The 14,890-nt window shown below is 49.8% G+C and overlaps 1 pseudogene; it reads right to left on the bottom strand.

The window, feature by feature from the left end:
• LOC133069905 (microtubule-associated tumor suppressor 1 homolog) overlaps window positions 1-3,353 on the bottom strand; it is a 97,689-nt pseudogene extending 94,336 nt beyond the window's left edge.
• Window positions 3,354-14,890: the final 11,537 nt, after the last annotated feature.

The following is a 14,890-nucleotide window of genomic DNA, read 5'->3' as shown; positions in this document are numbered from 1 at the left end:
TGATGAAGCTCAAGGGATTTCAGGTGGTTCCCGCGGGTTAAGTGTTACTAAATTGAGATCATCTGTGAAGTGGAGTCCTGTGTGCTGACTTCTCTATGCTCACAGCACTGCTGTGGAGTCAGGATGGTTATGTGACAGATAGGGAAACAGGCTCAGAGGGTGAAGTAACTTGTCCAAGATCCCACCCTGGGGAAGACAGGATTCCAATCCAGGTTTGACTTGGGCAGCAACTGGGACTCTCCTCTGGAAGCAGATGGTGACACCCCTTCAAATCTGACTGAAATCTCTTTGGTACCTACAGACATCTGACGCATGACACAGGTCAACACCTTACCCTGATGGTTCCAGCCACCCACTGAACACTAGCCTGCATTTCCCTGGGATCATTTTCACCCAAAACGTGGGTCTTGGCTGGTCCTGAACGGATTGTCTTTTGTTGGGTAGAATGGAGAGGGTGAGCCTTGGCAATCTGTATACTTTGTACCTACAGGCCCAGTCACATGGAGACCCACCACCCACCTCTCCAATCAGAGTCGAGTTGTAGATAGTGAGTTTCTTCTTTTTTTTTTTTTTTAACTTTTTCTACTGGAATAGAGCTGATTAGGGGCTTCCCTGGTGGCTTAGCAGTAAAGAATCTGCCTGCAGTGCAGGAGCTGTAGGAGATGCGGGTTCGACCCCTGGGTCAAGAAGATCCCCTGGGGGAGGACACGGTCATCCATTCCAGTATTCTTGCCTGGAGAATCCCATGGACAAAGGAGCCTGGCAGACTATAGTCCATAGGGTTGCAAAGAGTTGGACATGACTGAAATGACTGAGCACGCTCACTTGCACATAGCTGTTAACAATGTTGTGATAGTTTCAGGTGGACAACAAAGGGATTCTGCCATATACGTACATGTATCCACTCTCCCCCCAACTCCCCTCCCATCCAGGCTGCCAGTTAACACTGAGCACAGTTCTCTGTGCTATACAGTAGGTCCTTGTTGGTTATCCATTTTAAATATAGCAGTGTGTACACGTCCATCCCAAACTCCCTAACTCTCTCTTCCCCATATTTTCCCTGCTGGCATCCATAAGTTCATTCTCTAAGTCTGTGAGGCTCTTTCTGTTCTATAAATTAGATCGTTTGTTAGATAGAGAGGTTCTTGATGTGGCTCTGAAGGCAGACTGCCTGGTTTCATTGATGGCTTTGCCATTGGCTGGTGTATCAGCTTGGGCTGCCATTACAAAATACCACAGTTGGAGTGGCTTAAACAAGAGAAATTTATTCTCTCTCAATTCTGGAAGCTGGATGCCCACGATCAAGTGTTAGCAGGATTGATTCCTTCTGAGGCCCTTCTCCTTGGCTTGCAGGTGGTCATCTTCTCTGTGTCCCATGTGGTGTTTTCTCTGTGAGAGTCTCTCCTGTCCCTCTTCTTGTAAGGACACCGATCCTACTGGATTAAGGCTCTACCTAGATGACCTCTATAAAGCCCCAATCTCCAAATTCAGTCACAATGGGGATAGGGCATAAGAATTTTGGAGAGACACAGCTCCATAGGTGAATGTAGGCATGTACCTCGCCAGCCTGTTTCCTTATCTGTTACATCAGGTTAATAAAAGTGACTATTCCATAGAGTCTTTGGAGGTAATTCAGTGAGGTGCTACGTGAGGGCAATGATGGCATACAGCCAGGGCTCAGCCTCCTGAATACCACCATCTCTAACCCCTTCATCATCCCCATCACCATTGCATCATCTCCATCAATCTAGAGATCTGCTGGTTTCAGACCTCTGCATCCTGCTTGTCATTTGTGCTTCAAGGTTGCAGTCAGTGAGGACAAGAGTGGCAAGAACCTTGACCTTTGACACCAAATGCTGATTTTACAAATGAGGAAACTGAGGATGGGCTAGGAGCTCATCTAGAATCAGAATGCTGACAACCTGTCCCCTGGTTTGGTGATTTTGAATCATTTCCGTGACAAGGAGGGGCTAGGAGAAGGGTCCCCTCCCTGTTGGGGCCACCCCTGGAGTATTTGGACAATTCAATTAGTTTTAGCCCCTTAATATTTTATGGAGTGTTTCTCTCATGTCTTAATGTAGTGCCTGTCACACAGTGAATGAATAAAAGCCATTACTTGCCAAATCCCTACACATGGGTCCTCAGCCCAGGCCCTCTCCATCAATCCAGCATCCCAGCTCCTGGTGTGATGACATCAAACCCTTCCAAGGGCAGCCGAACATTTTCTTGCTTTGTCCCATCCAGGCATCTGTGTCTCCCTGGGAATTTGGATGGAAGTATTAATAAGCCACCAGGCTTCAGTCAGAAGGGCATGGTGACTCACTTGTTTTGACAGTATAATATCTCTAGTTAAAAATAACACAGAAGCTAAAAAAACAAAAATCCCAACAAGCCCTGGTAGCTGGGTTGGTTTCCAGTTGAATGTCCACTCCCACCATCTTCCTTCCAACAGAATCCCAGCTGTGCTCAGGATGGGGTGCTGTGTACACTGTGGGGGTCCGCCTGGAGCCTGGCTCTCTCCCCTTTGCCAATGATGGCTTTCGGGCTGGACATGTGAACCAGTCCTGGCCAATGGGACTTGATGGAAGTCTGCTAAGGACTTGGTTTGAATGAGAAGCCCCATTCCCCATAACTTCGGGTCTTGGGATGCAGTTGTCTGGGAGGTGGTACCTGCAGCATCTGTCTTGCAGCCAGGTGGGCAAGGCCAACAGCATAAACTCTCAGAGGATGTGACCTGGAGATGTTCCAGAGCTGTGAACTTACCCTGGAACCTCTGACCTCTAGGCTTCTCATTCCATATTGTTTAATCCTGGTTGACTCTGGTGCAGCCAAAGCCATCCCACCTGAAGCTGTGTTGGTGGTGACTCACGTGGCCAGGTGCAGGTGAAGGAAAGCATCTGTTCGCACTCAGGGATGGAAGGAAGACACTGGGTAACTGCTTAAAAATGTAAAAGCAATTCTTGGTTTGCAAGCCATACAAAACCAGGCAGAGGGCCAGACTTGCCAACCCCTCGACTACAGTTTCCTGGGCAAGGAATCCTGCAGGAAAGGCCACCCTCAGCTTTCCTCCAAGGCTTAGCCACAGAGGTCTGGGGCCAGCTGAGCCCCCACAGCCCCTGTGCATGGCCACCTTAGCTGGGGACAGACCGCGTGAGTGTCCCAAGCCCTGGCCTGCTGCCCGTGCCACGAGCAGGTCTCTCTCCCCACTCTTGGTCCCTCAGGGCCCTGAGCTGCTGCGTGGCCATCCCGACATCTCCTGGTCCTCACCTCAGGTCCTCCTGCCTCAGCCCAGGCGCCGCCGAGGCCCCAGCTGTGCCCGGGCTCGCTGTGGTCCCGAAGACCCCCTGTGTCATGCTCAGTGCCAGGCTGAGTTCATCTGTCTGATTCCATCTTCCTTAGGTGACTTCTCTCCTAACAAATTCCTTAGTTCATCAGACAAACACATTTCTGGTGGCCTCAGGGCCCAAGTCTCAGTTCAGTTCAGTCGCTCAGTCATGTCCGACTCTTCGTGCCCCCACGGACTGCAGCATGCCAGGCCTAGCCTAAGTCATGTCTGAATCCGCTTAGCCTTGTGCTGGGATGCTGGTTTTCTAGATCACACTGCCAATCTCACTCCATCTTACAGGGAAAAACTAGCAGAAAGAAGCTTGAATCAGACACCTCGTCTCAGGACCTGGAAACCAGCCATTCAACTCACTCACTAGCACCTTCCCATCTGTGAAAGGCAGGGATCACTGTGCCCAGCTCAGTTCAGTTCAGTTGCTTGGTCGTGTCCGACTCTTTGCAACCCCATGGACTGCAGCACTCCAGGCTTCCCTGTCCATCACCAACTCCTGATGCTTGCTCAAACTCATGTCCATTGAGTCAGTGATGCCATTCAACCATCTCATCCTCCGTTGTCCCCTTCTCCTGCCTTCAGTCTTTTCCAGCATCAGGGTCTTTTCAAATGAGGTAAGTTCTTTGTATCCGTCGGCCAAAGTATTGGAACTTCAGCTTCAGCAATAGTCCTTCCAATGAATATTGGAATATATCAGAGTTGATTTCCTTTAGGATGGACTGGTTTGATCTTCTTTCAGTCCAAGGGACGCTCAAAAGTCTTCTCCAACACCACAGTTCAAAAGCATCAATTCTTTGGCGCTCAGCTTTATGGCCCAAATTTCACATCCATACATGACTACTGGAAAAACCATAGCCTTGACTAGAGGTACCTTTGTCAGCAAAGTAATGTCTCTGCTTTTTAATATGCTGTCTAGGTTGGTCATAGCTTTTCTTCCAAGGAGCAAGCATCTTTTAATTTCATGGCTGCAGTCACCACCTGCAGAGATTTTGGAGTGCCCAGCTCAGGTGCCCATAAATCAGACTTGGTACCTGGAGGGGTCCAGCACAGGGCATCTGTGACCTGGAACATGTGTGGTCTTCAGTAGCTGCTCCCCGGATCTGCACAGAAAATTGAGGTTCAGAAATAGGACTAGCTGTGGACATGCTGGTGGAGAAACAGCCATGGGAAGGCAGAGTGCAGCTGGTCTGAAGCCAACGAGGAGGGAACATAGGCAAGGCTGAGATGAGAACAACCCCACTTCACTTCTCAGAGCTGTGCCTGCTGGTGCCTGGCACAAAGAGATGGGGAGGGGGTGGGAGTCAGGAAGAAGGAAGGGTGGGAGGTGACCTGACGACATTCACCAAGTGAGTCACGACTGAGAACAAAACCCCCCACCCCAAGCATGGAGGGGTAGGTCTGGGAGAGGGTACCATGCTCCAAGACTTGGCTCCAGCAAGCCTATGGCTCCAGCCTTCCCACCAAAGTCTTCCCAGGGCCATTGATGCTTCTGGCAGCCTCCCTTGCTGGGGGCAGGTATGTTCCTGCCAATGGAGCAGCATCTTGCTGATAAAACCTAATGAGCTGCATTTAACAACAACACAGCCCTGCCATGTGGCTTCCTCCCGGGGCTGCCCATCTGCCGACCCTGCGGGCCACGCTTGGTGCAGCTGAAACCCCCTCCCCCATCATGGAATCAGGAGAGAGCCCAGGTCTCTGGGGCCAGGCCTAGCACGCAGGCCAGCAAATCTCCGTGCTTAGCTCGTGCCAGCTCCTGGCCACCCTCCAGGCTCTCAACAACACCGCCAGATGGTGGCTAACGGAGGGTGAAAAGCTCCTGGGAAGGTCTGGGCACAGAGCGGTGGTGGGGACAGGCCAGCCAAAGGCACCCTGACCATGGCCTTGGGGAGGGCTCCAGGTGTGGCCTGCCTCGGCTTGGACCAACCTGCCTTTATTCCCAACCCTTGCCGTCATCTTTCCTCTCTTCTCCTCATCACTGGACCCAGAGACCTACCAGTTGGGCATTTATTCCTTGCAAAAGGACAAACAAGGCAAGGTGTGGATAGACATGTGTGGTCCACAGGCCCGGGCCAGGATTTCCTAGAGGGGATTGCTCCGTGGCCTCTTACCTGCAGATGTCTTAGCCACCCAGCCTTCCTTTTTCCTGGAGTGAAGGAGTGTGGTGTCACGCATCTGGGAACTCTGCAGCTCCTCCTGCACCCCTGAGTCACAGGCTGGGCTGTTCAGGGGAAACAGTTTGACTTAAACCATCAGGGCTGTGATGGACATTCATTTCATCCTCTGTTGGCTTCAAGCATCGTGATATAGAACCCAGTTCACAAACATGCCCACTACCCCCCAGGCCAGTGTCTTCTCCCTCCAAATCCACCCTCAGCCCCTTTGGGCTGCAGGACTAGGTAGGTAAAGACAGATAAGAGAACAGGACTGGATGAGGGCAGATCCAGCCCACAGGAAGGAAAAAGTATCATCATAAAAAAATCCAAGCCAACACCAGGATGCCTGTCTTCCTGGGGGGAGTGAGGGACATCCTTCCCTTCTGCTTGAGGAAGTGGATGTTCATATCTTTAACATCACGCGGGACAGGGTATCGCCTGGACCGTGCACTGTTCTGAGGACGTGCTCTGGTGGACAGGCAAAGGGGTTCTGAACTATTAGGAGCTGGAGAAAGCTGGGCTCTTCTATGCAATACAAAGGATGGGGGCGGTGTTTGCAGTTGCAGGGGAGCCAGCCACAAGAGAACCTGAGCAGCCTGGAAGGTGCTGGCACCCGGGCGGGTGAAATAGCTCAGGTTCTGTTTGAGAGCAAGTACATCTGAGGTTTAATTTTAAACTCGTTTTGTGGATCCAACTGCCTTCATGTTTCCAAATCACCAGTGTGAACTGCTGCCCTCTCAAGGCTGGGGTGGGTCTACATCCTACGGCTGGGTGGCCACGTGGGCACAAAAGACCAGCAGCAGAATGTGGAGCAGAAAACAGGAACTCAGGGAAGGCAGGGATTAGAGCCAGGGTGACTGTGAGGATGTAACACTTTGGGGGGAGCCAGGGCTGGGATAGCGGATTGGGTTTGAGGCAATGTTGTCTGGATTTTTTTTTTTTCCCTCTTTTGGTGGCACCACACAGTAGGGCATGTGGAATCTTAGTTTCTGGACCAGGGATTGAACCTGTGCCCCGTGCACTGGGAGCTCGGAGTGTTAACCACTGGACCACTGTGGGAAGGACTGTTGTCTGGGTTTTAAGGGGTAGAGAGAGCCAGGTGATACCAGGGTTGTATCCACTCTAGAAAAGTGACTTGAGCCCCTTGAGCCCACAGTGGGTGGACAACAGATTAGCTCTGCTGGATGCTGGCCTGTTTTCCTGGTTGGTTTCCAGCCAATCCCACTGTCAGCACAGTCCCGGCTTTTAATCTGCAGCCCAGGTCTCCGCCTGGTGAAGCAGCACTTTGGATGGGCACCAGCCATCTCTTCTGGGCATGAAGGAGGAGCTGGGACATTTGAGTGTTTCTTTTATTCTGCTTATTTTATCTCAGCGGATGGGGATTGAATGGCAGGAATGAAAAACCCAAAGAATCTTATATCTTCAGATGCAAAAGAAATGTACAGCTGTATTAAGCCATGATATTTGGGGGTGTTTGTTACACAGCCATGACTGACTGATACAGGGGTAGGAGGAAGTTATTACCATCTATTAAGCACCATCTTGCCAGATATTTCATAGGCAATAACTTGTTAAATTCTTGCAACAGAAAAGCAGAAGCATCACAGCCTCCCCACAGGGGTTGGGAAAGACCTCTGGGAGAAGGTGCTATTTGAGGAGAGATGATAAAAAGGGCAGCAGTACTGGAGCAGACTGGGAGAGGGGCTGGCACTGGCAGGAGTTTAAATGGTAGCAGCGAGCAGGTTAAACAGGGCCTTAAAACCACAGATATGGCTTTTCCCTCCCAGTGAGAGGGGAAGCCCTTGGTGAGTTTTGAGCAGAAGAGGATACAACTTGACTTCAGTTGGAGGGCTGGCCCTCCCTGGTCCATGGAGAACAGGCAATGAGAGAGAGGCAAACAGGGAGACCAGCCAAGAGGCATGGCTGCAGTAGGGAGCATAGGATGGGCTGGACATGAGGTGTGAGAGAGAGAACTGGAACCAAGATTTGGTCTGACTCACTGGAGTACTGGGCTTGGCCATTATGAGATGGGGGGAACCATGGAGAAGGGGGTTTGAGGTGGGGCCCCTTGCCTTCCCAGGACTCTATCCCTCCCTGTTGGTGCTCTTTGGGGCTGTACTCAGCCAATCTCCCACAGCAGATGCTCTGGAAACCTCCCTGGGGCTCTGGAAGCTCCTGGAAAGTGGGACTGTGTCTATGTTTATCTTTGTAGTAACTGCTCATGGAATGGGTGCACAGATGAAGGCATTCTGGAAAGTCCCTGGTAGAAGTGATGCTTGGCTCAGTTGGGGATGAGGCGATAGCATTTTCTGGGCTTCCTGACTTCTGCTATTTGGGAGTGGGAGGCAGAACAGGTTTTCTCAGAGAGGCTGGTCTGACTGGATTTTGTGCTGCCTTTTCTTTCCTCTTCACTCTATTGTCCCTTGATCCAAATCTCCCAAAGAGAGAAAACGGGGAGACACGGGCTGGCCCTAGGAAGGATTCACTCTGTGAGTAGCCTGCCCTGCACAATGAGGAGACAGAGGTCTGACTCATCCCTGGAGAGCAGATTCCCATCTGAGCAGGCTTGAAGTCTCCACGGTGCCCGTTGCCATGGCAAACAGCCATTTACAGACAAGCAGATCATTCCAGAACCCCTGCCCCATTTGTTGCCCCGTGACCCAGCACAGTAAATAGGTTATGCTTTGAAAATGCCGCATCTCTAACCCAGGTCTGAGCTCAGTGTGTGACCTCCCCTTTGACGGGCTCTGCCCGTGCTCCTGCTTTGTACCTGGGAAAAGTTTTCTCTTCACCTGCTGTCCTGGGGGATGGTAGTGTGATGTTCAGATGCTCACAGCCCCTCGGCCTTAGGAAAGAGCCTTACGCTATGCTGATGAGCCTGAAGCCCGGAATTTGGGCTGTCACTGAAGGCCAGTCCTGAGATAGTTTTCCTTTTGGGCCTCGTATGTCCCCTCATCACTCAGGAGCAACTTACTGTTCATTGACTAAGGCCGGTTATTGTTTTGTTGGGTCAACCAGAATGTCTCCCTCTTTTGGGCTCCTGGGTGAATGTGCTTGAGTGCTTAGTCGCTTCAATCATGTCTGACTCTTTGTGATCCTGTGGACTGTGGCCCGCCAGGCTCCTCTGTCCATGGGATTCTCCAGGCAAGAATACTGGAGTGGGTTGCCATGCTCTCCTCCAGGGATCTTCCAGACCTAGGGATCGAACCAGTGTCTCCTGTGTCTCCTGCATTGGAGGTGGATTCTTTACCACTGAGCCACCAGGGAAACCCTTCCTGGGTGGATAGTATGAGGTTTGATATGTCAAGGGTTTGGCACAGGGCCCCGACCCAGGGAGGGGCAAAATGCATGCTTGTCCCCATTTATTATCCTTATTCCCTCCCCACCAACCCTCCCACCCCACCATCCCCTACTCTCTTTTCTGCTCTTTCCCCCCAAAATACTCTAGAAACTTGAAAGAGAGCCTAGAGGGCTTCCTGGAGGTGGTGTTCCTATAACCAAAGCATATTGTATGTATTTTCCAATAAAATGATGGCCCCTATTTCTAGAGTATCTACTATATGCCATGCACAGGCTATGTGCTTCTCACTCGGTTTTTATTGCAACCCTTTAAGATTTTATTATCTCTATTTTTTAGATGAGAAAATTCAGATGAGACTCAGAGAAATTAAGTGCTTACTCAAGATCACACAGGTTGTTTGAACCTGGGAAGTCTCATTCCAGAGTGTGGGCATTTAACCCACATGCAGTACTTTTTTGCTGTCCTATTTGCGTTTGTATTAGCTTTGGGCCTCTTCTCAGTTGCCCTTCACACTCCTCCTCCTGGTTCCTCTGAGCAGCAGCGTCTGCTTTTCTGAGGATCCAGGTCACCTCTTGCCTCTGCTCTCTTTCGGCTCCTCTCTGCCCTCAGCAAGGCAATGGTCGCTTATCCAGCCACTGGACCACACCTTCCAGTCCACTCAACGAATATGGAAAGAGGAGGGAAAGAAAGGAGACAAACTCAAGTGTGAGACCCATCGGGGCCACAGCCATGTGGCTGATAGGCTCAGGGGAAGAGAGAAGGCCCCAGGACCAGGAAGGATGGGGTGGATGTGGTCCTGGCAAGGCCAGCTGTCCAGCGGCCAGTAGCAAGCTCTGGGAATCAAGCTGCAGCCTCTAATGAATGGCTGGAACAACTCAAGTGGAGTGATAGGTCCCCAACTCAGCAGATTAAGGGAAGTGAGAGTGGGACACATGGTCTATAGGGCAACAGAGTGCTGGATAGGGAAACTGAATCAGGACTCTTGTCCTCCATGCTGGGTCAACTCACGGGGCCCCATTCAGGCTTCTGATTCCCAGGGTAACCTGGCTATACAAGCCTTGGAACCCATGGGCAATAGGACTTTCCCCCAGCTCCGGGCACTGACATTACTGCCAAGACACTTGCTGCCCATCAGGACGGTCTCAGACCTGGGTAGTGCTGAGTCTGCAGGTGAGAATGGGCATTCTCTTTTTGGAGAGCAGGGAGGAAAAATCGGGTGAGAAGAGATGAAGTTGGCACCTCTCAGCAACCTTCTCGCCCATCACAGGACACTGGTTGCACAGAGCTGCCCCTCCCCAGCCCCCTATCCAGAGCCTCCAGGTCTCCAAAACCTACTATTCAAGGACACTTAAGGATGGTGTCACCTAGGGCTTTGGAGGGAAAAACCTGATAACTTGATTCTAGGACTTCAAAATGTCAATGATGACTTTTTTTTTTAAGGGTCTAAGAACCTCAGAGATGCCCTCCTTGGTGTGATGTGTGTGGCAGGGGTGGTGTTGACTAAGCTGGGGGTTGCTGTACACACTCCGATCCTTTCCTGGGGGCGCTTGTCTCCTAGTTTTGGCCTGCAGTGAATTCACACGCTGTTACGTGTCCCTCCCAGACTGAGGCTGGCCGCAGGACAATGCCGCGGGAAGAGACGAGGGAGGCCACACCTCAGGGCTCTTTGCTGTCTGGCTCCCGTGGTTGATGTTCATTATTCTTAAACCCACGGTGCTGGGAGTCAGCCACGCTGGCCTCTGCCCGCAGCTGTGAACACCTATCTCCGCTCCACCAGCTTCATTCCGCCTGATAACCGCTGCCGCCTGCACAGGAAGACGGATGGCTGCTGTCATCCAGGCTGGTGTGCGACGTAGAGGCGCAGACTGGGGGTGACAAGGGCAAAGGGGGCCGATGCAGAAGGGCTGGGGCTAGTATGGGGCTCTAGGGAGGACGGATGCCCCAGGCCCGCCCAGCCCTCTGGTGGAATGCCGTTGCCTCCTTGTCTTTTCCTCTTTGCCTCGTGTCTAGAAGCCTCTCCCCTTGGAACCCCCAGGCTGGTGGGCTGTCCTGCAACTCCCCTGCTCCTCCACTCTTTGCCCCCCATGGGTGTGAGGGGAGGCTCCCCAGTCTCTGATGACCTGTGTGCTGGCTCTGTTGTCTGTCTTTAGCCTGATGCCATCATGATGATTTCCACCCTGGTTGTTGCCAGGGGAGGAAGAGGAGGAGGGGAAGGAGGAGGCGGGGTCATTGACTCCCAGGGAACACTCCCTCCCACTGAGCTGTGGAACTAGAGTGACCATCCACTCCAACTAGCCTGGGGCCAAGGCTTTTCCTGGGAGCAGAAACTTTGAGCTTTTTAACTGAGAAAGTCCCTGGCAAGCTGGGTCGAGTTGGTCACCCGACATGGAAAGCCAGGACTGGATGGGGCTGCAGACAGTGCCTTGCTGTCCTGGAAGATCAGAGTCTGCCTCCTCTGTATTCCCTGAGACTCCCCCGGAACACGGCCATCTGGCTGTGTGAACCCAGGTGTGGCTCCTCGGGCATGAGGTCTTCATTTGCCTCTGTACTCGGAGTCCCTCTGGTGAATGTTCCAAGAACTGGTGTGCCTGGAACCTTGGCAATGCGCTGAGAACGAGATGGTCCCATGTCACTGGCACCACCCCATCCGGTGGATGGGGGCCCAGAGCCTGTTCCTGAGAGCTGAAGGTCCAAACCAGAGAAGCAGAGGCATTGGAGTCCAAGGGTGGGGGGGCCCTCCCTAGCAGTCCACGGGGTGGGACTTTGCCTTACTATGCAGGGGGTGTCATTTGATCCCTAGTCAGGGAGCTAAGATCCCTGTGCCTCCTGGCCAAAAAATCAAAACATAAAACTGAAGCAATATTGTAACAGATTCAATAAAGACTTTAAAAATGGTCCATATAAAAAAAAAAAAAGTCCAAAGATAGGGTAGGAAGTGAAGAGATTGAAGACTTCTAAAGATATGAGACAAAGCCAAGCCAGGAGTTGAGATGATCCAGAAGGAAAACTGCTGAGTTGACTGTGTGGACCACGAGAGGGTGGGACAAGGATAGACAGGCAGACAGTCCTGAGCAGCCATCACAAGTCATCCCTTCACTTGATGAGACTTGTAGAAGGCACATGGTCCAACAGCCAACGGAGGATGTTGGCTATGTGCCTACCCCCGTGCCTGACAATGCATAGGATGCAGAAGTGAATTCCATGGATGCAAACTTCACGAAGCAGAGACTGCTAATCTTTTACATTCCTAATTTTCTGAGCACCAAACAATATTAACTAACCCTTATTTAGTGCTTAATTTGCACCAGGCATTGTTCTAAGACATTTTAAAAACGGCTTTAGTGAAAATTATATTTCACATACCATACAGTTCACCAATTTCAAGTATACATTCCAATGGCTTCTAGTGTGTTCACAGAGTTGTGCAGCCATTACCATCATCAGTTTTAGAACGTTTTCATTACCCCAAAAGGAAACCCAGTACCTGCCCATCATTCTCCCTTCCGCCTGCCCAGGTGACTACTAATCTACTTTCGGTCTCTTTAGATTTCCCTGTTCTGGACATTTCATAAAAATGGAATCATACAATATGTGGTCCTCTGTGACTGGCTTCTTTCACTTAGCATAATGTTCTCAAGGCTCATCCTTATTATATTTGCCTGTACTTCATTTCTTTTTATCACTGAATAATCATCTATAGTATGGATGTGCCACCTTTTATGTATCCATTCATCAGATGGACATTTGGGTTGTTTCTGCTTTGGGACTGTTACAATCATCTGTGTACAACATGTTCTCATTCTTTGTTCTCAGAAATTTATACATATGTCATTTAAGCCTTCAAACCCTGTGAGGTAACATTATTATCCTAAGGCTCAGAGAAGTCAGTTAACTTGCCCAAGACCACACAGCTTGCAGGCAGTAGTAGAGCTGAAACAGGAACCATGCAGCATTGCTCAGAGCGTGTGACCAGAACCACTCTGCTCTTATATCTGGAAGAATGCCTGGCACATTCAGTAAGTATTTATGGGACGAGTGGCTGAATTAGACAGGGGCCCTGCTCTCCAGAGACTCATAATATGGCTACCTTCTTACAGACAGCTTCTCTCTAATTAATCTCTGCAATACTCTCGGGGTTGAAGACGGGGAGAGGAGAAGCTTGGCTGGAATCAGCTATTAAAAAGCTGAATGTGGTTAATGCCAATTGCATTCAGCCAGGGCTGAGGCTGCAGGTTCCTAAGGCAGAGAAGAGCAGGCATCAGGGCCTGAAATTTCTGAGGTTACAGAAAGCTTCCTCTTTAGAGTGGCAAACAGGAAATCTGCTTTTTTTATTGGCTTTTTTTTCAAGTAAGGGATGTTGAAGTTCATTTGTGTGCCTGGTAACCTCTCTGCCTAAACCTTGGACTGCCTGTTCCATGTCACCTGTTACTGGATGACCAGGAGAGCTGATGCTGGGGTGGGAGGCTGAGCCGAATACTCTAGTGCAGCAATGGCAGAGGTCCAAAGTCAGAGAGTCAGAAATGCTCATCTCAGCTCCAGGTGAGCCGGGAGACAAAGACCCCAGCCGACCACGTTCCCTAGAGCCCCATCCTGCTGCCCGGCTGCATCCTCTGCAAACCAGCCTGGAGGGCCTTGCTCAGCAAGCTCCTGCCTGCACTTCATGCCAGCACCCACTCCACAGGCACTCTGATGTTTCTGGGAGGTGACTCTGACTTTTACAAACCAGGCAGTTATCAACATGAATCTTAATTTTTTTTAACTGAAATATAATTGATGTACAATGTTGTATTAGTTTCAGATTTACAGCAGATTGAGTTTTGTATATATATATATATATATATATATATATACACATATATAATACATTCTTTTCCATTATAGTTTATTACAAGATATTGAATATAGATTCTTGTGCTACACAGTAGAATCTAGTTGCTTATTTTATCTATAGCAGTGTTGCTGTTGTTCAGTTGCTAAGTCTCAAAAGAAAATGCTATAAATATTTGACAGAAATTTTAAGGTATTTTTAACTTCTCAGAATCAGGGCCACTACTAGCCAATGTGGTGCCCTGTGCAAATCATAAAAAGGGACACCTTTTTTTTTCTGGATAAATACAACCCTGCACTAAGGCACATCGTTGGATTTTAGTCCTTGTTCACCCCCTTGATCAGGTGCCCTTGTACAGTGTACAACCTGCCCAACCTTACAGTGCCATTTGGGATGAAACAACTACTTAAAACGTGTAAGTCCTTTGCTCCTCATCTCTACAATCACTTTCATACATATTTTTATATTTATAAAAGCAGAAGACTATATACACTATTTCCCATTCATTTACTCTTTAAGTTAGACAAGTCTCATATTCTAGATATCCTTAGGGAAGTTGAGAAAGCTGGGCCATGAAACTCTGAAAATTGCCTGAAGGGTGGTGCTCTACTTCTAAGATCAGGGTTCATGTTCCCTTCCTCCAGCAATTCTCCTACTCCTTTAGTGCAGGGACCACTCTCCATCTTGTTTCCTAGTTATTTCTTCTTCCTTCTACTAGATTGTCAACTCTCTGAAGACAAGGGCCATTTGCAGACAGCAGAGAGGCCTGAGGGAGTTTACTGGTCATCTTTTGATAGAAAATGAACAGAATTCCTGGAATCATTGATACCATGCAAAAGACTTGATCCCTTTTCTTCAGGGACTTGCATCTCTGAACTCTTGTAGCCTTTTGGGTATGAGCAACCCTTCAGAGAACAATTTTCTTCCATTTCTTCTTCCATCCAGCAGCTGATGGGGAAAACTTTGTTGACACCAATAGAGCTTGTGAATGGTGGAAGATGGTTAAATACCAGATCTCACTTAGGATCGAGTCATGCCTTCTCTAAAGGATTGCATTCAGGGGCTGGTAGATTCCAGCAGTTTCTCTGATGGGGGCTCTGTGTGTTATCTTTAGTAGGTTCCTTCTCAGCTGCGCTGAGAAGCCGGGGTTAAGCTTTGGTTTGAACCAAATGAGAGACAAGGTCAGGTGTGGGGAAAAGAAATAGAACCCACCGTGGTAGTCAATGTGACAGGCATCTGGGTGTCAGCACAAACAGTGGGACGTGATGGGC

Source organism: Dama dama, chromosome 15 (genome assembly GCF_033118175.1).
Source record: "Dama dama isolate Ldn47 chromosome 15, ASM3311817v1, whole genome shotgun sequence".
Classification (NCBI taxonomy): Eukaryota; Metazoa; Chordata; class Mammalia; order Artiodactyla; family Cervidae; genus Dama; species Dama dama.
This window is presented reverse-complemented; position numbering and strand designations above follow the sequence as displayed.